Source organism: Danio rerio, chromosome 1 (genome assembly GCF_052040795.2).
Source record: "Danio rerio strain M-AB ecotype USA chromosome 1, GRCz13ab, whole genome shotgun sequence".
Lineage (NCBI taxonomy): Eukaryota > Metazoa > Chordata > Actinopteri > Cypriniformes > Danionidae > Danio > Danio rerio.
This window is the reverse complement of record NC_141021.1, coordinates 5,325,241-5,352,268: the sequence shown is the minus strand read 5'-3', so window position 1 is coordinate 5,352,268 and position 27,028 is coordinate 5,325,241. Positions and strand designations below refer to the sequence as shown.

The 27,028-nt window shown below is 37.2% G+C and overlaps 1 long non-coding RNA gene and 1 other non-coding gene across 2 annotated transcripts in view; both read left to right on the top strand.

Annotated features, from left to right (window-relative positions):
- The window catches only part of LOC141384400 (uncharacterized), a 68,481-nt gene that overhangs the window by 25,211 nt on the left and 16,242 nt on the right, over positions 1-27,028 (top strand). The window lies entirely within an intron of this gene.
- LOC137496058 (5.8S ribosomal RNA) lies at positions 14,563-14,712 on the top strand. Its single transcript, XR_015477305.1, has one exon. It is a non-coding gene; the product is annotated as a 5.8S ribosomal RNA (ribosomal RNA).

The window sequence follows — 27,028 nt, the reverse complement described above, 5'->3', positions numbered from 1 at the left end:
GATTTGTGGTAAACAAATATTCCTAATGCCTTTTTATTACCTTTTACAGTGCACTGTAGAATTTTTTTTTTTTATAAATATCTAAACGTATCTTAAAAATGTGATTTCTTTCAACTTATCTTATTACAGTGAGTGTTCAATCATAAATAAGTGCGGATAAAGTTTATAAAGTAATTTATAAACTAATTTCGAGAAGATCACATGCTTATGATTGATCACAGCTGGTTCTGCATCAACTTCACAGATTGCGCAAATCATATGAATACTAACTCACTATAAACAGCCATAATTGTTTTCACTCCAGTCATCTTCGTCTCGAAGAATCCCCCCTTCCACCTCTACTCCTCTCCCTTCTCCCTTATAGGGCAGCCCAGTGGTTAGCACCGTTGCCTCACAGCAAGAACACCACTGGTTCGAGCACTTATCGGGCCAGTTTGCATGTTCTCCCCGTGGTTGTGTGGGTTTTTCCTGGGTTTGGACTCTTGGGGAAACCAGAGCACCCAGAGGAAAACCATGCCAACACGGGGAGTACATGCAAACTCTACATAGAAATGCCAACTGACCCAGCCGGACTCGAACCAGTGATCTTCTTGCTGTGAGGTGACAGCGCTAACCACTTAGCTACCATTCTGCCCTTTGAGTCTAACAAATTGAAGTAATTTAAGTGAGTTTGTGGTGAACACAGTATCCCTAATTCCTTCACAGCATCACTTCATCCCCTTTAGTGAACAGAAACTTTCTCCCTCTATTTTTTTTCCCTGACATTAGTGAATTACAGTCTTAGAGAAGCAATAACCACAATATACCATGAAGGCGGTTGTGTGCTTTCTGTAAAATCTCGATTATTTAGGCCAACCGCACACACATATACACACACATACACACATACACATACACACACACACTCAGCAATTGGCTCCCTTGAGATCTTTTTGTCACTTACCTCTCAGGATGCTCGACATCAATAAACACGTCTCTTTCACTCAGCACACTGTCGCTTGTATTTGCAAGCCAAGCCCTTCTACTACTGTGAAGCGGCGGGATCCATCACAAAAATATGAGTCACCCCCTCCGCCGGCGCTCCGCAGTCCTGACACCAACAAAACAGCCTCAAAATCTCATATCAAAACTCCAACTCTTGAACTCTAGCGTGCTTCGCCTTGAGTTTTGCATGCAATACAAACTAGTGCGGCATGACTAAATGTTATCAGCGCCTGCCTTCATACTGACTAAACAGATTTTGGCCGCATATCAATAACACTGATCTCTAAACAAAACCACTTTATGTAGAACATTATACACCGCGGATATTGAGACAGGGGAAAACTAAATATTATGTCATCATCTACTCATCACACAGTTTTTGTATACAGTAATATGTTTCATCTGTAGGACAATTTCATCTGTTTTATCTGTTACATATGTTTTTTTTGTAAGGTCCTATTTATTTATGTGTTGATTTATTCAATATCATGACAAAAACAACAACAAAATAATAATCAAAATAATAAAAAATAAATAAAAATTATTATTATTATTATTATTATTAAAATCAATCACTTGTTTTAAATTATTATTATTATTATTATTATTATTATTATTATTATTATAATAATAATAATAATTATTATTATTATTATTATTATTATCAAAAACTAATTTATTTTATTGTGCACCCAATTATTTAAATTTAAATAATAATTATGACAAATTTATGATAATAATAATAATAATAATAATAATAATAATAATTATTATTATTATTATTATTATTATTATTATTATTTATTGTTATTATCAATAATATTTTATTGGGAAATTGTTAATCTTTATTTCATAATTTTTATTATTTTTTCTTGACCTATGATGGTGATGATAATAATAATAATCATAATAATAATAATAATAATAATAATAATAATAATAATAATAATAATAATAATATTATTATTATTATTATTATTACTATTAGTATAAAAAAAAATTCTTTTATTATGCAATCATTCGTTTTTTTATTTAGTTATTTATATTAATTGTAATGTTTTATTTATCATTATAAAAATCTATAACTTTTAGTTTCATTCTTTCTCTTTTTTTCATTATCTAGGCCAACTGCACATACACACACACACACACACACACACACACACACACACACACACACACACACACATACTCAACCACTCAGCATATCTGTTTGCCACTTACCTCTCAGGATGCTCGAGTCAATAATATTATACATTAATAAATTATATAGATTTTATTATATATAAAATTGATTATATTATATAATAATTAGGTTTTATTTTTATTGTTTATATTTTTATTATTATTAATAATGAGGTTTTATTATTATTATTATTGTTATTATCAATTACATTGTTTTATTATAAATTATTATATTTTTTCATAATTTATATGAATTTTTCTTGACAATGACAATAATAGGAAAGTAATTGTAGAGAAAGTTATTTAAGTGAAAGTTAAGTTAGTTAAGTGAAATAGTTATTTATATTAATTTGTTTTTGAGAATGCCAATTATAATAGCAATATTAATAATAATAATAAAAATAATAATAATAATAATAATAATAATAATAATAATAATAATAATAATAATAATTGTTGTTGTTGTTAATATTAAGCAACTAATCGAAAGAGCTATCTATCCATGTAGCTGCTTGTCAATAAATATATATTCAGTATTATGGAACAATTAGAACCCTCTGAACTAATGTAAAAAGCCACACATCATCTAAAATGTTGTATTCAGAATACATCACTTACAACTTATTTTTTGAAGTCACATGAAACCTCAATGCTCATTAAGCCATTAAAATTGTTGTTTATTACAAACTAGAAATGCAACCTTTGAAACAGGGATCATTTTGCACAGCTCATGCCCACTCACTTCACCTGTGCGACTCAGTTAATCTCTACATCTTTTGTATGCACGAGGTAAACTTCATCTGTAATACGTCTGCCCTCATTCTCCATCTAATTGGCTTTGATTTAACATTTCCTACACTAATAATGGCTGTCACACTTTGGTGCAGATACTCGCTCCTTTCATCCACAGCTAATTAGCACCGAGATCAATCGCAAATAATATAGTAGACATCTTTGATTACATGACGAATACAGTACATATCGTGTGCTTACAAATACGGCAGAAACAAAAACAGATGTGAGAGCTGAAAGAAACGGCATCAATTAAACCAGCACACCTTGCGCTAATGTGCTTTTTCCCCCCCGAGGAAGTCACTAAAGTGGAGTTTATAGCATGACCGAAGCAGTCAGGTGCTGCGAATCAATTATGACCACATGTGTAGCCTCGAGACGCCGATGTGAGAAGCCTTTTCCTTTCTGAATGGAGATGCAGGAGAAACGGTCCCTATTTTTTTTTGCTTTTAATATGTGAAATAATTGTGCCTGCTGAGGAGTTTCACTTAAACTAATTGCTTTTTCGCTGCTCTGCTCGATTGTAATGGAGGCATAAGAGTAGACAAAGCTTGAAGCTGTAATTGTAACACAATGCCCAAGACTTTTCCCCCTCAGTAGCCGGGGTAAATGTAGGGTAGGTCTGGTGCATTTATGCATTATGAAGTAGAACAGGCAGGAAACATGTGGAAGCGTGTGTCTTGTGTCTTGACTGCTTAATGCCATTATCTTTTCATGAAATGGATTAAGCTCGCATTGTGAACACATTCTAGTTGAGTGAACTTTAAAAGCTGATCTATAATCTTGAGGCTTGCTTGAATCAAACATTTTATTTCGGCGTAATTTTGTATGCGGCGTAATTAATTATTCGTTTTATTTTTACTCGCATTTAAAAGGAAGGCGGCATGGTGACTCAGTGGTCAGCACTGTCACCTCACAGCAAGAAGGTTGCTGGTTCAATCCAGCTGGCATTTCTGTTTTCTTCGGGTGCTCCGGTTTCCCCCACAGTCCAAAGACATCCGGTATAGTTGAATTTGGTAAACAAAATTGACCGTAGTGAGAATGTATGGGCGTTTCCCAGTTCTGGGTTGCAGCTGGAAGGGTATCCGCTATATAAAACATATGCTGGAATAGTTGGCGGTCCATTCCACTGTGGTGACCTCTGACGATTAAGCGACTAAGCCAAAGGAAAATTAATGAATGACTGATATTAAAATGAAATATATGTTTATTTATATAGACCTTTTTCATGGCTGCTGCATGGAGGGCGCCATAGCGACCAGCGTGTTCCGGTAGAATGCTAAAAACTTCCGTTTACAGTGTGTACAACTGGTAATTTGCGCTCCGAAAATGGGTTTCAATATTTTTTTTAATGGATAACAGAGTGTTTTTGTGACACACAACTTATAAATGTGTCTGTTAAAGCCGTTATAATCTGTCACATGTGGTTCAAGCGCGTCAGAAATACGAGAAAAACGTTCTCCTAGTTCACGTGTCTGCCGTCAGAAATACAAGGTGTTTGTGCATTCCCGGCCTGTCAGCTGTTAGCTCAGTGGCTCTTTAACACACACACACACACACACAGAGAGAAAGAGAGAGAGAAAAAAAAACAGAGTAATGTTACTGGTAGAGGTCTGCAATAAATTTCCGAATAAATCGCGGGAGTGGTCGGTAACGGGTTTAATTTGGGACGGGAGCGGGCTGTCTAGCAATATCGCGGATATTGCTATGCGAATGAGAGAGAGAGAGCGAGCGAGTTGGTGCTTGTGTATGTGTATGTTACATTTTGGTGAACTACATTTGTTTGGGCTGGTTATATATTTGAAATAACGAGAAAATGTTGACTTTAGCGATGACGAGGCTTCATTTAAACTGCAGAAGGTGCCGTCTGACAACGAGGGGAAAATGCCTGACAGCAGCTGTTTTCCATCCTATTAGATCGCATTTCTTTAAATGATCAGTCCAGGAGATGCTGCTGATGGACAACAGTATTAGTTCAAAGAGGATAAAAGCAGGTAAAATAGATTAAAACTATCGTTTCAAAGCTGTCCAAATGTGACTGTTTACACGCATCAGCTGCCGACCAGAAGTTCTTCGCATTCTGGGTAGCATAATGGGTAATTTTGCGTTCCAAGAAAAAGGTCTGTAGCACAATAACCAGGGCTCGACCTTAACTTTTTTTTATCACGAGCCTCTGCGGCTAGTAGTTTTCCAACATTACTAGCCACTCTGCATTAGATATGTCAGTAATATGTACCCTTAACAGGGCTCGAAATTGAGACCATTTTGGTCGCATATGCGCCCGAAATTTCATCTATGCGACCTCAAAATATATATGGGAGCATTTCTGCGAGTGCTCAAAACTGTTGTGTGCGACCAGTTTTTACTGTAAAATGTTCACCACATGCGCGGATTCGGGAGACATTTACGCAGAATGCATCTCTAAGCTCTTTGTCCGCACTTAAAACGCGAAACGCAGCGCTCAGGAATGGTTTAAAACAGTTGTCATGTCAACTTGCTGCAGTAAACAAATCCAAGTCCGTAATGCTTGCCCCGCCTTCACGCTCTTCTTATTGACCCACCACTGCTCTAGCACTGAACGCGAATGATTGGTTAATATCAGCTGTCAATCACTCAGTGCATTCTGGCTTCGGATGACAAAGAGCTACTACCGCGAAAAACTAAAGCACTGAAGATTAGAATGGTTAACACTGACAGATTTTGTTTTAGAAACCAGGGCATCTAAAGTTACAAATAATGACATCTTACTAGTGATCATGTGCTGAATGTTAGTCCACCATCTACACTTTTTCAAGAGTAAAAGACTTCCAGTGGCTTCAAGTCCGCTATGAAAAGTCAGTGGGATGGAATTTTCAGGTAACTGCTTGCCACATCTAGCACGAGAGCTTCTGTTTAATCCTTCATATAATCGCCAGATGCTGTCCGCCGTGCTAGTGGCAGATATATGTCAAATTACACCACGTACACTATCGCAAACGGGCTTGCACTGAGTAAACTTACATCGCTACTCCTAAAAAGACAGATATTGCTATTAACATGTATGCATATAGTAAGGTACAGTATGTGTCAAAAGCATCAGTGCAATATCAGACAGCACTTGTGAGAACAGCACAGTTATACCGTTAACAGATTCATTCAAGCAGTGCGTGCAGGGCCGGTGAGCGCTCCGTGCTTTGGTCACTCAGTTATGTTATAAAATGTATTTTCTTGTGATAACGGGATTTCGTTGAGACATATTTTCCTCACGCTTGCATATATATATATATATATATATATATATATATATATATATATATATATATATATATATATATATATATATATTATTTTTATTTATTTATATATATATATATATATATATATATATATATATATATATATATATATATATATATATATATATATATATATATATATATATTGCTTGTTAGTTTGATTAGTGTTGATTTCAAATACAATAAATATGTTTGTATAAAACTTGTAGTAACGGTGCTCATAATTGGTGGGTGCGACTAAATTTTGGCTGATGCGCCTAACTTTTTAAAGTTAGGAGCACCAGTGCTACCAAGCAAAAAAGTTAATTTCGAGCCCTGCTTAAGGTATTGATATGGACCTTTTAGGTACAAATTTGTACCTTTTGAAAAGGCACCACCCCAGTGACAGCGCATGTACCATTATTTCTGAGAGTGTAGAGTGTCAGAGTTTGCACCAGCCTTACTTTTTAGGATGAAAATGCAGGACTGCAGTTGTGGTGTTTGATGGCCAGTCCCACAGTACAAACTTCATGTGGACATGAGGTCTTGCGAACTTGCAAAGCCTGCTGCATCCCCACAAGACGGAAGACCATAGTGTTGAATCGTAAAGTGTCTCTTTCATCATTTTAGCTTTCAAGCAAGTGATCATCACATCCCCGTTGTGTCCGCTTGCACACTGTGACGAGCACCAACTTACCTGACAGTCAAAAAAAAAACGTCATCATGAGAGTGTGATATCAAGAACAGCTCCCACTGGAGTGGAGTTAGTTTGGGTTGTTGGAGCTGCCTAAATTTGAAACATCCTTCAGTGTTGACATCTGTATTGAACTGACTCAATCTGATAAACAACACTGATGTCTATGTGGAACTGCTTAATGCTTTATTGAATTTTTTATACTGCTATACAGGGGCGTAACGTCTACTGGGGACATTTCTCCTTCCACTTTTTGAAATCCATTTTTTTGTGCCTAACCCCGTCCTCCCCCCACACACTTTTTATATTTTTATTAAACCGGGTGTCATCATCGACGTGGAAAACAGTGGCCGAACAGGACAGAGAGAGAGTCTGCTTTTTTTTTTTTTTTAGCAATAACTTTAAGCATAATTAAAAAATAACTAAGTGAAAAATTCAGAGAACATTTTTTTTATATACAGTATATAAAAATTAATTCTCAGAATTTTTGACTGAGTTATTTTTTATTATGCATTTTAATTATGCACAGTCATTGTATGTCCAGTGTTTTCAGCTGTGACGTGACCGGAGCGATCGTTGCTATCTAGTCTCATTCAACCGTATGGCCTTTGCCAGAAGCTGCACTGTTCTCCCGTATAGGCCTCTTTATAGAGGAGCTGTGACGCCCACAAATTAGATAAAAATACGCCGGAAATCGTTTGTCTCCATAACGCCTCCCAACCCTACCACCACCCAATTTCTCAATTTAAAGTTATACACTTGCTGCTATTTACCGTATATAATTTGTATGTATCTTCATAAAGCTCAACACATTCTGTATTGTACTGCAAAGCACTGCAGGCCTAAAAACTAGTACAGCCAAATTTATATGTTATAGAAAAATATTAAATGCAAATTAAAAAAGAGGAAAAATCAAGAGAAGCAAAAATAAGGAAAACTTTTGTTGACATTTTGTAGGTTGTAATTTATTTTTGCAATATTTTGCTTGAATTAAATTGTGTTATTTTTTTAATTTCTAAATATGTTTGGTGACGGCGAGGCAGTGGCGCAGTAGGTAGTGCTGTCGCCTCACAGCAAGAAGGTCGCTGGGTTGTTGGTTCGAACCTCGGCTTAGTTGGTGTTTCTGTGTGGAGTTTGCATGTTCTCCCTGCCTTCGCGTGGGTTTCCTCCGGGTGCTCCGGTTTCCCCCACAGTCCAAAGACATGCGGTACAGGTGAATTGGGTAGGCTAAATTGTCCTTAGTGTATGAGTTTGTGTGTGAATGTTTCCCAGAGATGGGTTGTGGCTGGAAGGGCATCCGCTGCGTAAAAACTTGCTGGATAAGTTGGTGGTTCATTCCGCTGTGGTGACCCCGGATTAATAAAGGGACTAAGCCGACAAAAAAATGAATGAATGAATGAATGAATGTTTGGTGACTAAAATATTATTTTCAGAAATATATCTGTTTAATATAACAGTTTTGATTAAATACACCAAAATACATTGCCTAATATCACTGAGAATAAGATGAAACAATTTATTTTCAAAATGGGGTGTACTCGATTATGCTGAGCACTGTAAATGTATAGTGTATCAAGGCATTCATAATGCATACATGTGAATGTAGATTGACTTATGGTGGAATAATCCTCTGAAGTCAACATTGTGCGCTAAAAACAGTTTAAAATGTCTAAAAAAAAAACAATTCTGTCTCTTTAAACAGAACCTGTGATCTACTCAGCTGCATTTTTTTTGGCTTTGAAAGAGAAAATTCACCATTGAAGATGCTAATCCGATTCCAATGAATACTTGGGTTGCATTACGAAACCATAGCTAGAAGCGTCTGCATTAACATACTTGACTGATTAATTACTTTGGGGATGCATTTTATTTATTTTATTGTGAGCTTTCTACGTCAGCATATTGTGTCATATTGCTGCTGTTATCATTTAATAAAAGCAACAAGCCTCTTGAGGTCGACTTTGAATTTTCCACTTGGCACATTACACCCCTCAACCATGTTAAAATTACTGTAACGTACGGCTTCTCCGGGCCCCCCTCGCTTAATGTATTCCCATGTTGAGCAGGGAAATTAATGCGTACATTTCCCGGAGGTTCTCCGCGATTGGAGCAGAACCCGCCGTATCAATTAGACGGTGAATTATATTGGCACTGGGTTGCATCAGCCGTCATCCCACCGGCTCGTCTTTGCTTCGTCTGACAGGCTTGACATTGATATTCATGACGAGCCGTGGTCACTCAGATCCAGGCTGGGGAATAAATGCAAAAAGTTTGCCGAGATGTGCGCTTGTCAGGGTTTGGCATCAAAGTGCCCTTGAAGTGTACATCACACAAGGATCTATGTGTCAACAGAGGTCAAAAAAAAAAAAAGCTTGCACATGCACACAAACATCTAGTCTGATCTCGCATGTGTTCGTCCCCCGTGCAGCAGCACCAGTGTCTTAAAATTGACCCGCTGTCAGAGGGTTCAGGTCATCCCAGCATGCTTTTTTGCATGTCTTGCAACACATTTCGTCTCCCAAAGCACCTGGAGTTTGTTGAAAAAGGTCACCAAAGCCTGAACGACATGCACAATTTATTGTGACGCTAACTTTCTGCTAGAGCTGCACAAAATTGAAAAAAATCATTTAATAATTTAATTTTCATTTAATTTTTATTTATATTTTAATAAATTTAAGTAATAAATATGGCTGTCAAGCCAGGATCTTGGTTTATTGTGGGTGTGTTGTTTACATGAAGAAATCTGTGTTACAAGTTAAACAAAAATTATAATAAACAATTATATTTTGAATTTGAATAGTTTTTGTCTTGTGTTTACATTAATTTTACATTTGAATAGCCAAAATTATAAGTTTCAGTCTTTTAAATGTGATTAATAGCGATTAATTGCAAAAAAAAGTGTGATTAATTAGTTAATTTTTTTTATCGATTGACAGCACTATATATATATATATATATATATATATATATATATATATATACACAAGTAGCAGTGTGCTATGGCTGTATATCAGCACTGGTGGGAAGCGTGTATTGGCATCAGGCCTTAGCTTAGTGCTGATATACAGCCATAGCACACTGCTTTGAGTGTGATGTTGCGTTTATACAACAGTTCGACGGCACCAATCTTGTACATAAAAAAAGAACATCAAACACAGAGAGCCTAAAACCCTTTTGTATTAGGAACTACTTTCTTCCGCCATTCAATCACATTCACCAACTTCACTTTAGAGCTAGTATTTGATTGATTCTCTATAGCATAATGTGAACTGTGCTTCTGGTGTGTGACCCCCTAAAGGTGATGACAAAACAGTAAATTTTGCTCGCATTTTAAGATTATAAGGCTGAACGTGACATGAAATGCCATCCGTCTACATAGATTTCTCACCAGACTGCTGTTGTGTTTGCGATAAGGAGGGACAAGGCTGTATGCAGCTTCTTATTCGTAGCTTCTTATTGACTCTATCCGGTCTACCATAAAAACTATGAGGATTCCATTTTTCAGCTTTTTATTCGCGTTTAAGAAAACACTGAGCAAGGGCTTATTATGCAGCCCTGGCGCCATTTTGTGAATAGACAACGTCAACCGTCTTTGGCTGCCGACAAGCTCTCAGAAATTGTAAATATTTTAAAATAGTCTCTATTCTTACAAATAAACTGCATAGTTGCAGTCTAAACAACTACATTCTCTACTAAAAAATCCTCAAAAGTATATTTTGTTGTCTAACAGCAGTAATATTTGTCAAACTGTAGTGTCTGCTTGTTGCTGGCTGTATGTGGGTGGAGTAATACACAAAGAGTAAAGAGGCTGTACGGATGCTGATCGTACTTAAATATATTACGCCTATCAGCCAATCAGATTCGAGAACCAGACAGAACTGTTGTGTGTATCGCAGCAATAATAAAATATCATATATGTCAGATTTTTCTAATATCATGTAGCCCTAATTTTTGGTAAATTAGTGGAGTTACTGCATAGTGAAACAATAAATTACAAGTTATTTTAATTTATTTATTTTAGTTTTTTTCCTCAACGGTAGCTCTTATAATCCCGACTCCATATTTCCGATCCTGCTCTGTAAAAAAATTTGGGTTACTTATAATCGATTTGTGTTGGGACGACATGACAAAATTAAGTTGGCTTGTTAGTTTTTACAAATTTAAAGGGATTGAACATTAGGCAGCACGGTGGCTCAGCAGTTAGCAGTGTCACCTCCCAGCGAAAAGATCAGTCGGGTTTGAGTCCCGACTGGAGCAGTTGGCTTTTTTTGTGTGGAGTTTGCATGATTTGCCCGTGTTGGCGTGGGTTTCCTCTGGGTGCTTCGGTTTCCCCCACAGTCCAAACACATGCTCTATAAGGGGATTGAATGAACTGAATTGACCACTGTGTGTGTGAATGTGAGAGTGTATGGATGTTTCTCAGTACTGGGTTGTGGCTGGAAGGGCATCTGCTGCGTAAAACATATGTTGGAATAGTTGGCTGTTCATTCCACTGTGGTGACCCCTGATAAACAAGAGACTAGGCTGAAGGAAAACGAATGAATGAACCTAAAATATATAAGTTGTCTTAAAAAAAAAAAAAAAAAAAAAAAACCTCAAGAATTGTGCTGTTTCAGCTCATTTTAAATTAGTAGTTTGACTGTGCAATGTGTCTATTGCAGATGCTCCCATTGCGATATCGATGCTGAAGCGATATATTGTGCAGTCTGACCAGATGCACTAATAAATGTCCATTCATTTGCAGCGTGGTCTATTAGGCGGCGCTCGGAGCGGCATCAGATCATCACGCTTCAATGACTCATTGATTTTGAATTACAGGGCATGTTCATTGTCTGGCTGAAGCAATGATCTGATAAGACTGATCCACTTACATCACCCGGCTGACATCAAGACAGGCCTTTTGAATTTTTCAAAGTGAATATCTCATGAATAGGACACTCTGTTCACAGGAAATGCCCAGTGTATGGCAGCGACAACAAAAAAAAAAAAGATCTTAAGACCAAAAATGTGACGCCACGCTGACAGCGTTTACAGTAGTTTTCCAATTGGACTGGACTGCTCACCACATCAGTTGAAGGATGAAAATAGGACACGAGTAATGAGATTAAAATGCACTGTGGAAAATGCATTTGTCTATTATTTTGGCGATGACAGTACTTTAATTGAAAATCACCTGCTTTGATCTGAGCAGATTGTCCAGAAATGGAAAGCATCTTGAAATGCTTTATTAATATTATTATCATTATTATTGTTTTTAATAAGGTCACATTAAATGTACTGTACCGTTTAAAGGTTAGGGGGCTGCTTGATTTCTTCAAAGAGTAATAATCTAATATTCTAATCATTCTAATACATAGGCTGCATCAATTTATTATTATTATTATTATAACCTTTATTTTACCAGGAAAGACACATTGAGATTAAAAATCTCTTTTTACAAGACCGTCTTGGCCAAGATTAGGCAGTACACAAGTCACATGAGTCCAACAGACAACAAACAAAAAACAATTTACAGTTAACATGAATCACACTGATAACTATTCAAAACATCTACAAACCTGTGTTTTAACCTCTAAAACTTTTATAGTCGTTTTAAAAGCATGTAGTGAAATCAAGTCTTTGAACTGCAACTGTGTTTGCAGATCTTTGAACGGCGGATAGGGACTGTGATTCAAAGCCACACCCCCTGATATCGCGAGCGCGCGGACCGCGTCACAACAGCCGACAGACAACCCACTAGTTCATGTCATTCGCCAGTTAGTTAGTGCCAGCGCTGTGCAGGAATTACATGTATTACTTTGCCACACTTGCATGCTATTTCAGAGCGAATATTCAGAGTAACGTTAGCGGTAAACAGTATAGGAAGGCTGTCATTGTTCAAAAATGACCCAATGTGAATATAAAAGCAACTTCAGCTCAATAAAGCAGGTTAGGCGGAATAGCGCTATTTACTGGTGTTTTGTTGTTAAACTAAATATAAATCTACATTATAGATGCTGTCAAAGAACCTTATGAAACTGAAAATAATCACATCAATCTTTCACTGGGAGATTTCAGTGGCTGAACAACACGTCTGTGCATGTAAGTCATTCATAACAACACAATCTAACATAAGCTTAGCCTGACTAAAATAGTTTAAAACAGAACATTACCTATCTAACAGTAATACTTCAGCCATGGTGTCGTTCTTCCTCCAGCGTGCTAAAGTAACTCCAATACTGATTCAGGATTTTCAAAAGTTTCAATGCAGCATTTGATTTCTCCCGGTCCGTCTCGTGACCGCGCGGCCGCTTTAAGGGCGAATTATACCTGCGCTTGGCTTTACAGTAACCGGCCCGAGCTCGGCTGTCCTTCGACGTCTCCGGCTCCGACTCGGCATCTGTGAGAGGCCTGCAGACGGGCAGGCAGACGTGCAGGCACTAATTGCGGATCTGCATGAACAGATGCGTAGAAGTCGGAATCTACATTTGTTGACAGACAGTCTGACCTGCCTATCGGAATTAAGGGAGGTGACGGTCCGACTCTGTTTAATTGGATGAACATTTTTTAGTTTAATGCTTTACCCTGAATATAAAACACATTTAGATCATTTACTGTAATCATCACTATTGGACTGTGAAGAGACTTTCAACCAGCACAATAAAAAATGTTTCTGAAGACAATCACCTACTGCTCCTTTAATCAAAAAAGAGGGTAATAACAAATATGACTTTTTGGGGTGGTCCAGAGTGTATTTTTAAGGCTTGGTTGTGTTTATAAGATGCAAAGCAATGTGTGCTCATGCTTCACGTAAAAAAAGAAGAAGTCATATTTGTTTATAGATCTTTATAGATATACAGCTTAGGCTTGGGCGGTATCCAAATTTTGATACCGTCAAACCTCCTCCCTATTTTACCTCAGTATCCGGTATTACCGTGCATTTTAAATAAAAAATATGATGTAAGGCTCAGACAGCGTCACCAAACTGTTGGCTTGTGCCTAAACCATTCAGAAACTGAATAACGTATATGTGACCATAGGGTCGCGGTCACCTGTTTGTTTTGTTTGTTTTAGAGATCTGTGCGGGACGCTCTCTCTCATACGCACACGCACACAAACGCACGCACGCACACACACAGAAAGAGAGAGAGAGACAGCACCAAGCGACGCACAGCACCACATTTCTCTCTCATTCACACACACACATAAAGAGAGCACCTAGCAACACAGAGCTTCACGCTCTCTCTCTCAGACCTCTAAGTTCGTATTTACCACATCTCCCTTCTCGTTCGGTCGAAACCGGAAGCACTGCCAAATTGCAGGTCACTTGGTTCGCGACTCGCCTCACCTCTCTTTCTCTTTCTCCTCCACACTTTCCGGTGATAACAATCCCGCATATGCATTTGTAGGCATTAAATAAAAAAATCTTTATAATTTAAAACTGGTCTCCTATTTGAGTGCATTGTTTTTTATGAAGGTATAACAATATTGAAACTGACACCATTGCTATTTGTAGATCCCGCGGTATACCATATTACCATATTACCGCCCCAAGCCTAATACAGAGGAGACGCCCGTCCCGGGGCTCTGCCGGCCGATGCAAAAATTTTCCCCCTCCCGTACCGTCCTTTGTCTCGGACCGTAACGATTGAAAGAACGAAACCAAGAGTGTACAACTCTTAGCGGTGGATCACTCGGCTCGTGCGTCGATGAAGAACGCAGCTAGCTGCGAGAACTTATGTGAATTGCAGGACACACATTGATCATCGACCTTTCGAACGCACATTGCGGCCCCGGGTCCATCCCGGGGCTACTCAGCTGACATGAAAACGACTATTCCTAGTTCCTCTGAAAGCCCGCCCTCAAGATGCTCTGATTGCTCAGCTAACATAATGTGATGTGATTCGCGGAATAGCTCCACATCACCAGGAAGTGTCAACTTGGCCAGCTGGGACTCCAACCAGTGACCTTCTTGCTGAGGCGACTGTTCCTTTAAATTTCACTTGAAGATGACCTGTATGTATTATTTTAATATCAATATATTTTACATCAAAATATTGTTTAGTTAGTTTTTTTTATGTATCAGTATCATTTTAATATTAGTATTATATTTAACAATTTAAAGCAATGACAAAAAATGAAATTCATGCCACGAGGCACCTTGTCTGGCTTGTCGTAAGATATTTCTATGATGTTAATATTTTCAGATATGACTCTGATGCCACTATTGAGCTAAGGCTGTGAGATTAACAAATGCTCCTGCCAATATTTTGATTTAACTGTTGTGCAAGTGAATCGAAGTGAAAAAGACAAAGCGATAATTAAACCTGAACCTCTCTTATGCATTTAAATCATGCCAGTGACAAAAAACAATGATAATTAAGTTGAACTATTGACTTTTTTTTCTTTGTTTAAGGCCACCATGATGAAATGGTGTTTGCAGCTCATATTTATTTATTTATTTTTATTATTTATATATTTATTTACATTTTTTTTAATATTATTATTTATCTTTCATCTCATTTTTGTTTACTTTCCGGGGGCAGCAGTCTTAGGAGAGAGCCCCAGACTTCCCTCTCCCCAGATACTTCCTCTAGCTGCTCCGGGGGGATCCCGAGGCGTTGCAGGCTAGCCGAGAGATATTGTCCCTTCAGCGTGTCCTGGGTCTTCCCTGAGGTCTCCTCCCGGTGGGACATGCTTGGAACACATAGGTAGGCATCCAGGAGGCATCCGATACAGATGCCCAAGCCACCTCAGCTGACTTCTCTGGATGTGGAGGAGCAGTGGCTCTACTCCAAGCTCATCCCGGGTGTCAGAGCTCCTCACACATCTATAAAGGTGCACCCTGCCACCTTGCGAAGGAAACTCATTTCGGCCGCTTGTATTCGAGATCTTGCCCGGTAACTCGAGAGGTTTGCCTTTCAGCTCAGCTCCTTTTTTAACACTACGGACTGGTACATCGACCATTACAAACATTATTGCTGCCGCTGCACCGATCCACCTGTCAATATTACATACCATCCTTACCTCATCCCAAGCTATTATTATTTATTTTATTCTTTAAATAATTTATTTTTATTATTTTTGTTTATTTATTTATTTTATATTTATTTATTATTATTATTTATTTGTTTTTATTTGTTTATTTATTATGTATTTATTTTATATTTATTTATTATTATTATTATGTATTTGTTTTTTTATTTATTTATTATATATTTATTTTATATTTATTATTATTAATATAATTTTTTATTTTTTTATTTTGCCATTTTATTTTATTTTGTCATTTTATTTTATTTCATTTTTTTATTTTATTTTATTTTATTTTATTTTATTTTTTATTTTATTTTATGCTTTCTAAGTTTGTAAAAATCCCACCATAAGCATTTGTGCTGTTTTGATTCCCTCCTTTTTGCTGTCTATGCTGCAGATATTGGCCACTTTATTTATCCAACAAACCTAAAAGTTATAACACACCATTGCACAAAAAGTGCATGGCAGATTGCATGTAACTAACCCCAATTACGAGCATCCCTAATAGTGACGCTTGCCACAGCCAGCCCCACTTATTAAACATCACTTAATGTGCATCTCCCCATTAACTCAAATTATCATATTGTGTTACAGTCTTGATTATGCAAACACATCACGCGCTGGATTTCTCTGGAGCTCTGGATTGGAGCCAGTGTTTACCGCTGCTTTGGTTCCACCACATCCTGCATGAGACCTGAGCACTACCATTAAAGGGAACCTATTATGCAAAAATCACTTTTATAAGTGGTTGTGTGGCAGCAGTGTGCAAATATAGCCAGTATGTAATGTATTAATTACATTTTTTATAATCATACTTGATAAAAACTGTGAAATATTAACTGTGATTAACATTCTTCCTTTGTACATGTCATCAGAACGGGAAATCCCCACCCATTAGTGACCATCTCTCCCTCATTAGCATAAACAGCCATGAGTACGAAGCAGCTGTCTGGCATTAGAGTTTTCACCTGCTGAAGATAATGTTTGCGAGTAAGAGGAATTATAAACTTCAAAAGTGTTGGGCAAGCTACTGGGAAAATGTTGTGAGCTAAGCTATTAGTTACTCAATCCAAGTTCTGTTTTAGTGATCAGTAAAACTTCCAATGAAACATATGCAGCATAATTGTTAAGTTCAGTTATTTACTGCATTTAGTATGGTATACTTAACAATAAACAAATTGTACTAGACAGCAAAAACATTTAATTTAAGAAATCAGGTATTGCACATCTAAAATACAACAGTAAGATATAGTAAAAAGCCAAATGAAGTAAAAGTTTTTACAGTGTTTTTGCAAAGCATCTTAAAATGAACCTTTTTAAAATTGAATATAACAATATGTAAAGTGTATGCATTTTATTTTATGTATATATACAGTTGAAGTCAGAATTATTAGCGTCCCTGACTTATTAGCCCCCCTGTTTATTTTTACCCCCAATTTCTGTTTAAAGGAGAGCAGATTTTTTCAACACATTTCTCAACATAATAGTTTTAATAACTCATCTCCAATAACTGATTTATTTTATCTTTGCCATGATGACAGTAAACAATATTTGACTAGATATTTTTTCAAGACACTTCTATACAGCTTAAAGTGACATTTAAAGGCTTAACTAGGTTAATTAGGTTAACTAGGCAGGTTTGGGTAATTAGGCAAGTTATTGTATAAAGATGGTTTGTTCTGTAGACTATCGGAAAAAAATAGAGCTTAAAGGGGCTAATAATTTTGTCATTAAAATGGCTTTTAAAAAATTTAAAACTGCTTTTATTCTAGCCGAAATAAAACAAATAAGACTTTTTTCAGGAGGAAAAATATTATCAGACATACTGTGGAAATTTTCCTACTCTGTTAAACATCATTTGGGAAATATTTAAAAAAATAAATAAATCAAAGGGGGGCTAATAATTCTGACTTCAACTGTATGTATGTATATATATATATATATATATATATATATATATATATATATATATATATATATATATATATATATATTGCGTAGGTGTTATGTATATATATACGGTGTGTGCATGTCAATGCATATGTAAAGGCTATTATGTGTGTGATTGTGTGTATATATCTATATACGCATGTACGTGTATGCTTTTTTTATCCGAGTATATATTTAGTTGTTTATTTTGCTTTGTCTATACATTTTTTTTTATTTGGTTAATTTTACAATGCTTATTTATTTATTTATTTTTTGTTTCTTGTGAAGCACTTTGAGTTGCATGTATGTAGGAACATTGCTATACAAATAAAATGTATTATTGTTATTAATAATAATAATAATAATAATAATAATAATAATAATGATAACTCCTATATACTCCGGTATAGTGTCACTCGATGACCCTCGAGTATCTGTCAGAAATATCTACTGGCTGGGATTGACCTTTTTACAGTGTCTGCTATAATGTTAATGTTGTTTTCTTGTGTTTACTGTTACATAAATTTGGCCGTGGTGTAAATGCACAGTACAGTTACGACCTTATTGCCACATTATATTGTTGTCTTCAGTGATTTCCTGAGGATAAATACCAAAAAATAACGGAACTGGAATAACTACTGGAATAACTACAGCATGACATATGATGACGAGATGACATGTGATGACGTGTACAGGTGTTGTAGATGTGTGTCATTTCTTATAGGGATACATTTTGAAAGCCTTCCCCTTCTCACTCTGTTTCAAGGGCCAAGGAAGAGGTAGAGATACAAAAATAGAATTGGGATTGGCCATTAGTTTACATCTTGTAAAAATGGGAATAATAGGTCTTCATTAATTCAAGCTGTAGGACTGATTTTAGATCAGTTTGAGAGAAAAAAAACAAAAATGTTGCTAGAAAAAGATCCAACAGCCTGGTTTGTGTGCGTTTGCTGAGCTCCCGGCTTGAACTCTACTTTTTTTTTCTGATTGTTTAAGGTTTAGCGAGGGTCTGTAGACCATCAGCACTTCGTATCTGCCAAGTCTGGTCTGTTTTTAGTTTCAGACTTTAAGTTACGGCTCAGGGTTTATAAGCACCATAAAGGAGATGGGGTCTGGAAGTCATCCAGATGCGTTGAGCTTATTTGGAGATCCTGAGCATCTGATACTAATTTCAGCGCCAGGATTGTGTACAGTAACTCATGAGGGTTAGCTGCGCGTGTTCACAAGACATGACAAACACAAAAGTATGTACAGTTAAAATTGTTAGTACTTCTGTGAATTTATTTTTCAGATATTTCCCAAATGTCTAACAGAGCAAGGAATTGTTCAAAAATATCAATCTGTAAACATGATTTGTATTTAAAATGAGGAAAATAAAGATGCGTTATGAATGTGACAAAAAAGTCTGCATGTTTACAGTATACAACATACTACAACATAACCCAAAAGAAACAATAATAATCAAAAGGATAAGAGTTGGATCTCTATAAAACGAAAATGATTGATTTAATTTTATTTAATATTTTCACATTTATGAGGAAAAAAGTGTCATTATGAATGTGACATCTCTCCGTTATGGATGTCACGCATGTGAAATTGCCACGTGTGTGACTTTGGGAAATCAAATAGAATAGTTTGAAAAATTTGACCGATGCATTTGAGTATTTCTAAAGCGCTGTAAAATACTTGCTTGCCCAAAAAACCCAGAAACGATTTCTGTATTTTGGTAAAAACTTAATTTTTTTCATGGCAAGGTTGACAATTGCAAGGAATTGATCATATTAGCAAATCACAGGCAGTCCTATTTTTCCAGAAAAACTTAACTTGATTTTTTTATGCTTATTGTTTAATATTTAATGAGCACTATAAATATATACTGTGCATATGTACTTACATACAAATAGTACATGCATACATAAAATATTGGCAACATACATACAATCTTAGCATTTTGCCAATTCGTGTGTATTAATTAAAGAACATTTCTGATGTTGTTTGCCTTTGAAGTTTTTTTTTCAATTCTGGAACTACGGATATATATTTCTAATGATATTGCAGACAGTATTATATAACAGTATGATCACACTCGATGCATTTTGCATTACAAATCTATACATGACTAGTTTTTCCTTCTTTCTTTTTAATTCTCAGATGTAAAGAGATTTATTATCATGTATTATTTTTTATTATTTTTTTATTGTCATTCATTCATTTATTTTCTTTTCGGCTTAGTCCCTTTAATAATCCGGGGTCGCCACAGTGAAATGAACCGCCAACTTATCCAACACGTTTTTACGCAGCAGAAGCCCTTCTCTGGGAAACCTCCACACACACTCATTCACACTCATACACTACGGACAATTTATCCTACCCAATTCACCTGTACCGCATGTCTTTGAACTGTGGGGGAAACCGGAGCACCCGGAGGAAACCCACGCGAAGGCAGAGAGAACATGCAAACTCCACACAGAAACGGCAACTGACCCACCCGAGGCTTGAAACAGCGACCTTCTTGCTGTGAGGCAACATCACTACCTACTGAGCAACTGCGTTGCCAATTTTTCATCGTCTAACAAGAATATTATTATAAATCTGTTATACATATTAAAGGGATAGTTCACTCAAAAATGTAAACAAACTCTCAATTTACTTGCACTCAATCTGATTTACTACTTTTATGAGTTTTGTTTTGAAATGAATAAATACATAACTGTAACCACTGACTTCCATAGTAGGAGAAAACAAATACCATGAAGGTCAATAGTGACAGGTTTTCAGCATTATTCAGTATATTTTCATTTGTGTTGAACAGAAGAAAGAAACTCAAACAGGAACAAATGAACGATGATGGCTGCAATTTCAGTGTGGTGCGAACTATCCCTTTAAGACTAGCCTGTCTGGAAAACCCAGCAGATGTTGTCCTACAAACCTTTGAGCTCAATATGCCATTCAGCTTTCTTTTCTTCTTATTCTTCTTCTTATTCAAAGACAATAACATCTTCAAATACTTCATGTGTTTTAGTACTAAGAATGACTTCCCAGCACTTGGACATGGCACACAAAATCCAGCGGTAGCCTAATGATTCCCTGTCGTCTTCACCGTGGGTCTTGAACTTGTTATTTTGAGCGACGCCGAAGTGATGCAACAGTCTGAATAAAATAAAAACTGCTATTTTCAACCCATCAGTCCAGGCTCATCCATGTATTCATCACACACAAGTGTCTCTGCATTTACAGGGAACTAGAAAGCGTAATCTGTGACAGGTTCGGAAAAGATCTCGTACGTCTAAAAAAAGGCAGAAGACCTTGTCCCATATCCATGAAGGCTTGCGGGATAAGTGGGCTGCTGGTGTCAGCCGTGCGTTCATAGCAGTCTGGTCTGCTGGGAATGCCTTTTTTCTTTCTTTTTTACACTCATTTATCGGCGTAAAGCTCACTCATGCCACAAATGCTTTGACTTGTGTTTATCCATTCAGAAGTGAAGCCAGTCCGTCTGCATGGTAAACCATCTGCTCAAATAAAACTCGCAAAATACTGATAGAGGCAGAAAAAGGGGACACAAACATGTCCTCGCTACGAGATATGCAATAAAACTACAAATGCTTCATTAGTCTTAGTAATAAAATAAGGACACTTCCAGGAGGCGCTCGGGCTGGGGATATGATGCAATTTAGCCTTTGCTTGGAAATAATTTTACTGTTTAAAATATTTATTTAGGGTACCACGATGGCTCAGTGGTCAGCACTGTAACCTCACAGAAAGAAGGTTGCTGGTTTGAGTCCTGGCTGGGCCAGTTGGCATTTCTTTGTGGAGTTTGCATGTTCTCCCTGTATTGGCGTGGGTTTCCTCCGCGTGCTTCGGTTTTTCCCCACAGTCCAAATGTAACCCCCGCTGGTCCTACATCACCCAACTCGCTCCGAGCTGGGATCGAACCGGCGACCTTCCGCATGGGAGTCGGTTGCTCTGGAGGTTAAAGACCATGGCCTCTAGCGTCTGTTGCTAGACAACCTTTGGAGGTCAGAGGAGTCATGTTTACCTGCACATCACCTACTAGCTGCCATCTGTTTCACTCACCCTTATAAACCTCACTCCCATCCGGGTCACGGCACCAATGTAACCTCGCCAGTCCTACATCACCCAACCCACTCCGAGCTGGGATCGACCCAGCGACATTTCGCATGGGAGTTGGTTGCCCTACCAAGGAGGCTAAAGACCATGGCCTCTAGCGTCTGTCGCTAGAGCACGTTTAGAGGTCAGAGGAGTGAGGTTTACCTGCACATCACCTACTAGCTGGCCACACTCACCCCTCTAAACCTCACTCCCATCCGGGTCACGGCACCAATGTAACCTCCGCTGGTCCTACATCACCTAACCTGCTCCGAGCTGGGATCAAACCAGCAACCTTCCGCATGGGAGTCGGTTGCTCTAGAGGTTTAAGACCATGGCTTCTAGCGTCTGTCGCTAGAGCACCTTTAGAGGTCAGAGGAGTCAGGTTTACCTGCACATCACACACTAGCTGCCATCCGTTTTACTCACACCTCTAAATCTCACTCACATCCGGGTCACGGCACCAATGTAACCTCGCCAGTCCTACATCACCTAACCCAATCCGAGCTGGGATCAACCCAGCGACATTTCGTATGGGAGTCGGTTGATCTAACAAGGAGGCTAAAGACCATGACCTCTAGCGTCTGTCACTAGAGCACCTTTAGAGGTCAGAGGAGTGAGGTTTACCTCCACATCACCTACTAGCTGGCCTCCGTTACACTCACCCCTCTAAACCTCACTCCCATCTGGGTCACGGCACCAATGTAACCCCCACCGGTCCTACATCACCCAACCCACTCCGAGCTGGGATCAACCCGGCGACCTTTTGCATGGGAGTCTGTTGCTCTAACAAGGAGGCTAAAGACCATGGCCTCTAGCGTCTGTCGCTAGAGCACCTTTAGAGGTCAGAGGAGTGAGGTTAACCTGCACAGCACTTACTAGCTGGCCTCCGTCACACAAAGACATGTGGAACAGGTGAATTAAATAAACTAAATTGGCCTTAGTGTATGAGTGTGTATAGTTGTTTCCCAGTACTGGGTTGCAGCTGGAAGGACATCCGCTGTGTTAAACACATGCTGGGTAAGTTGGCGGTTCATTCCGCTGTGGTGACCCCAGATTAATAAAGGGACTAAGCCGAAGAAAATTTAGTGAATGAAAGATTTATTTAATTAATTATTGATTATATAAATATAAATGGAGTTACAGCAGCTGGTAAAAACAGGGCATGTTAGGAAGATAATTAATCCAAGGGGGGGAAGTATTTATTTATTTAAGCTTACTTGCTTAATAAGGAAGAAAAAAGGATGGAAGAAAGGAAGAAATAAAGGACATTATGCACGAATAATGTTTTCATTTAGGTTATTTCACCAAAAATGTATTTCTTAACACTTCTGCTTTTGAATTAAACGAATGGTAATGTGTTGTCAAAAAATTCTCTAAATATGTAAATAGGCTACTTTTTGCTATATTATGAAAAAAATGTTAAGGGCAACATTTTTTATATAGATGGAGAACATGTGGGCAACATAGTGGCTCAGTGGGTAGCATGATCACCTCACAGCAAGAAGGTTGCTGGTTTGAGTCTCTGCTGGGTCAGTTGGCGTTTCTGTGTGGAGTTTGCATGTTCTCTCCGTGTTGGCGTGTGTTTTCTCCGGGTGCTCCAGTTTCCCCCAAACGTCTAAAGACATGCGCTATAGGTGAATTGGGTAAGCTAAATCGTCCTTAGTTTATGTGTGTGAATGAAGGTGTATGTGTGTTTCCCAGTGATGGGTTGCAGCTGGAAGGGCATCCGCTGCGTAAAACATATGCTGGTTAAGTTGGCGGTTCATTCATGTGGTGACCCCAGATCAATAAAGGGACTAAGTCGAAAAGAAAATGAATAAATGCATATATATATATATATATATATATATATATATATATATATATATATATATATAAACATGTTGTTTTTTTATTCAGAATTCATTTTCATTCAGAAGGGTACTATTTTGTCTGACGGCTCACCGGTCAGGCATACATCCGCACTAAACAATCAAAGTGAAAATTATCATAGCTTGCGTATTAAAGTTAATACGCAATTAAAGTTGTTGTTTTGTTTTTTGTTTTTTAAATCGCGCGATAAGAGTCTTGCGTTAACGCAGCATTTAACGCCGATAACGGCCCACCATATATTTCCATGAATTATCTTTAAATATATACTAATCGAGTATGTATTGTCTTGTGATATAATTGGTTCATTCACATTGATAAAACCCAGTGATTGTATATTAAGATGTTTTTTTTTTTTTTTTAATGCTACATGTCTTACAGTGTTTGTTAGAGGTGAAATTATGGGCACAGTTGTTTACTAAGAACACATAATAATATGATCCTTGGCTTTTATGTTTCAAAGTAAAAAAAAACAACATTTTAAGCCCATTTTCTCAATGTGTCAGAACAGGGGACATGCTGTTCATATTTGTCTTGATGGGAATAAATAACTGCTACATTAAAATTAAAAGTCTACTCAACCTAATGCTATTTCCATTAGTGACCATGTTATTTTCCTTGAGCTGCTAAAATGTTGCCATGACAAGAAAGCAGGAGGAAATTTGGTCAGTCTCTGAGAGCACAAATTTGTATATTTGAGCTGCAAACTGACTGACCTGAACTCAATTTGATGTATTAAATGAGTAGCCTGAAATGAACTGTATATGGTCTAATATTTCCAGTATTTAAAAAAAAAAAATAGTTGTGCAAATCTATGCTTACTATAATGGCTAATATTGTTCAAAATGCATTAGTGCACTGAATGTGTTTTAGATTAGAACTACAAAGTACATAAAAAAATACAAAACTACAAACATGGCAGATGCAAAGATCTTGATTGATATACTATCAAACTATTTATTTCATATTTTTAAGTTATAATTCATCTGCTACAACATCAGCTTTTGTGAAGTCACATATTTGGTCTGAATGAAGTAAGTGTCTGGTGCATAGATAACTTTTTTTTTTTTTTCCTTTTTGCTACATGTGGCTTGAGTAAAAATACAAAAGTCCTTGATTTTTTTGATACCTAAACTGTTCATTCTCTTATAATCACACAGATAATCATGGCAATTGCATTGAAAACATGTGAATACATTCTCACGCTAAACTCCATCCGTTTGTTTACTGGAAACTTACTTTAAATGAGTATTTGAATCAGTGAGATAATTATTGGAGACTCACCTTGAACAGATCATTTAAATCAGGCAGTTGTTTATTGGAGACTCCCTCAGAATAGATCATTTGAATCAATAAGTTGTTTACTTGAGACTCAATGTGAAAGGATCATTTGAATCAGTGAGTTGTTTACCAGAGACTCGCTCTGAAAGGATCATTTGAATCAGTGAGTTGTTTACCAGAGACTCACTCTGAAAGGATCATTTGAATCAGTGAGTTGTTTACCAGAAGCTCGCATTGAATGGGTCATTTGAATCAGTGAGTTGTTTACCAGAGACTCCCTCTGAATGGGTCATTTAAATCAGTGTGTTGTTTACCAGAGACTCACTCTGAATGGGTCATTTAAATCTGTGTGTTGTTTACCAGAGACTCACTCTGAAAGGATCATTTGAATCAGTGAGTTGTTTACCAGAAGCTCGGATTGAACGGGTCATTTGAATAAGTGAGTTGTTTACCAGAGACTCCCTTTGAATTGGTCATTTGAATCAGTGAGTTGTTTACCAGAGACTCTCTTTGAATTGGTCATTTGAATCAGTGTGTTGTTTACCAGAGACTCACTCTGCAAAGATAATTTGAATCAGTGAGTTGTTTACCAGAGACTCCCTCTGAATGGGTCATTTGAATCAGTGTGTTGTTTACCAGAGACTCACTCTGAAAAGATCATTTGAATCAGTGTGTTGTTTACCAGAGACTCACTTTGAAAAGATCATTTGAATCAGTGAGTTGTTTCCAGAGACTCGCTCTTAAAGGATCATTTAAATCATTGAGTTGTTTACCAGAAACTCGCTCTGAAAGGATTATTTGAATCAGTGTTTTGTTTACCAGAAACTCGCTCTGAATGGGTCATTTGTATCAGTGAGTTGTTTACCAGAGACTCACTCTGAAAGGATTATTTGAATCAGTGAGTTGTTTACCAGAGACTCACTCTGAAAGCTTCATTTGAATCAGTGAGTTGTTTAACAGAGACTCACTCTGAAAGCTTCATTTGAATTGGTGAGTTGTTTACCAGAGACTCACTCTGAATGGGTTATTTAAATCAATGAGTTGTTTACTTGTTTACAGATTGTTTTTTACAGATTGTTTACAGTGCATTATTTACACGTTTTTTTATTTTATTTTAAATGAATGTACAACAATTAAAAAAAAAAAAATCTAATTGTCATTATGTGGTATTGTGTGTGGAATTTTGAGGAAATAAATTAATTTAATCCATTTAGGAATAAGGCTGTTACATAAAAAAATGTGGGGAAAGTGAAGCATTATAAGTACTTTCCGGATGCACTCTATACTGAAGTACAGTATTGAAGTAATAATACTTAATATCACGCTACATCTGTTTATTATTCAAGTTGGCGACTGATTATTACTATGGCGGAGTGAATGAGTGAATTGAAAGTTGTTTGTGTCATCGTCTCATTGTGCGTTAGACACAAACCCGCTTGTCTTCCCCTGAACTCTGTCAAACTGCTATTGATTTTTCCTCGTGTCTCCAGAAATGTTGTACAAGAATGCTGTGATCACAATTACCTTTCGTCCTCGGCGCGGTTCTGCTTTGTGTCGTAGTGTTTTTTTTTCTTCTTTCTTCCTCCACAAGAGTATAAATCAAAGTATGGTCGGGTTTTGAAGTGCTCACCTGCAACAAACCATTTAAATCCCACCCCAGGGGCCGAATGTTATTGACTTCAATTAACTCTGGAGATTGTGACTGTGAAAATCAAGCTGTGATGCCGAAAGTGAGCTTGCTGAAAATATCTGCTGACCCGACTTGCATTTTCCATTCCTCTCTGGATTTTATTGGGCGATTCAGCTATTTGCATAATTAAATATAATTGTTTCTCTGAGCCTAATGGTGCGCTCCATCACACTGTTTATGGATCGGATGTGATTGGAGAGTTATAAAGCTCTTAAATATCCACGA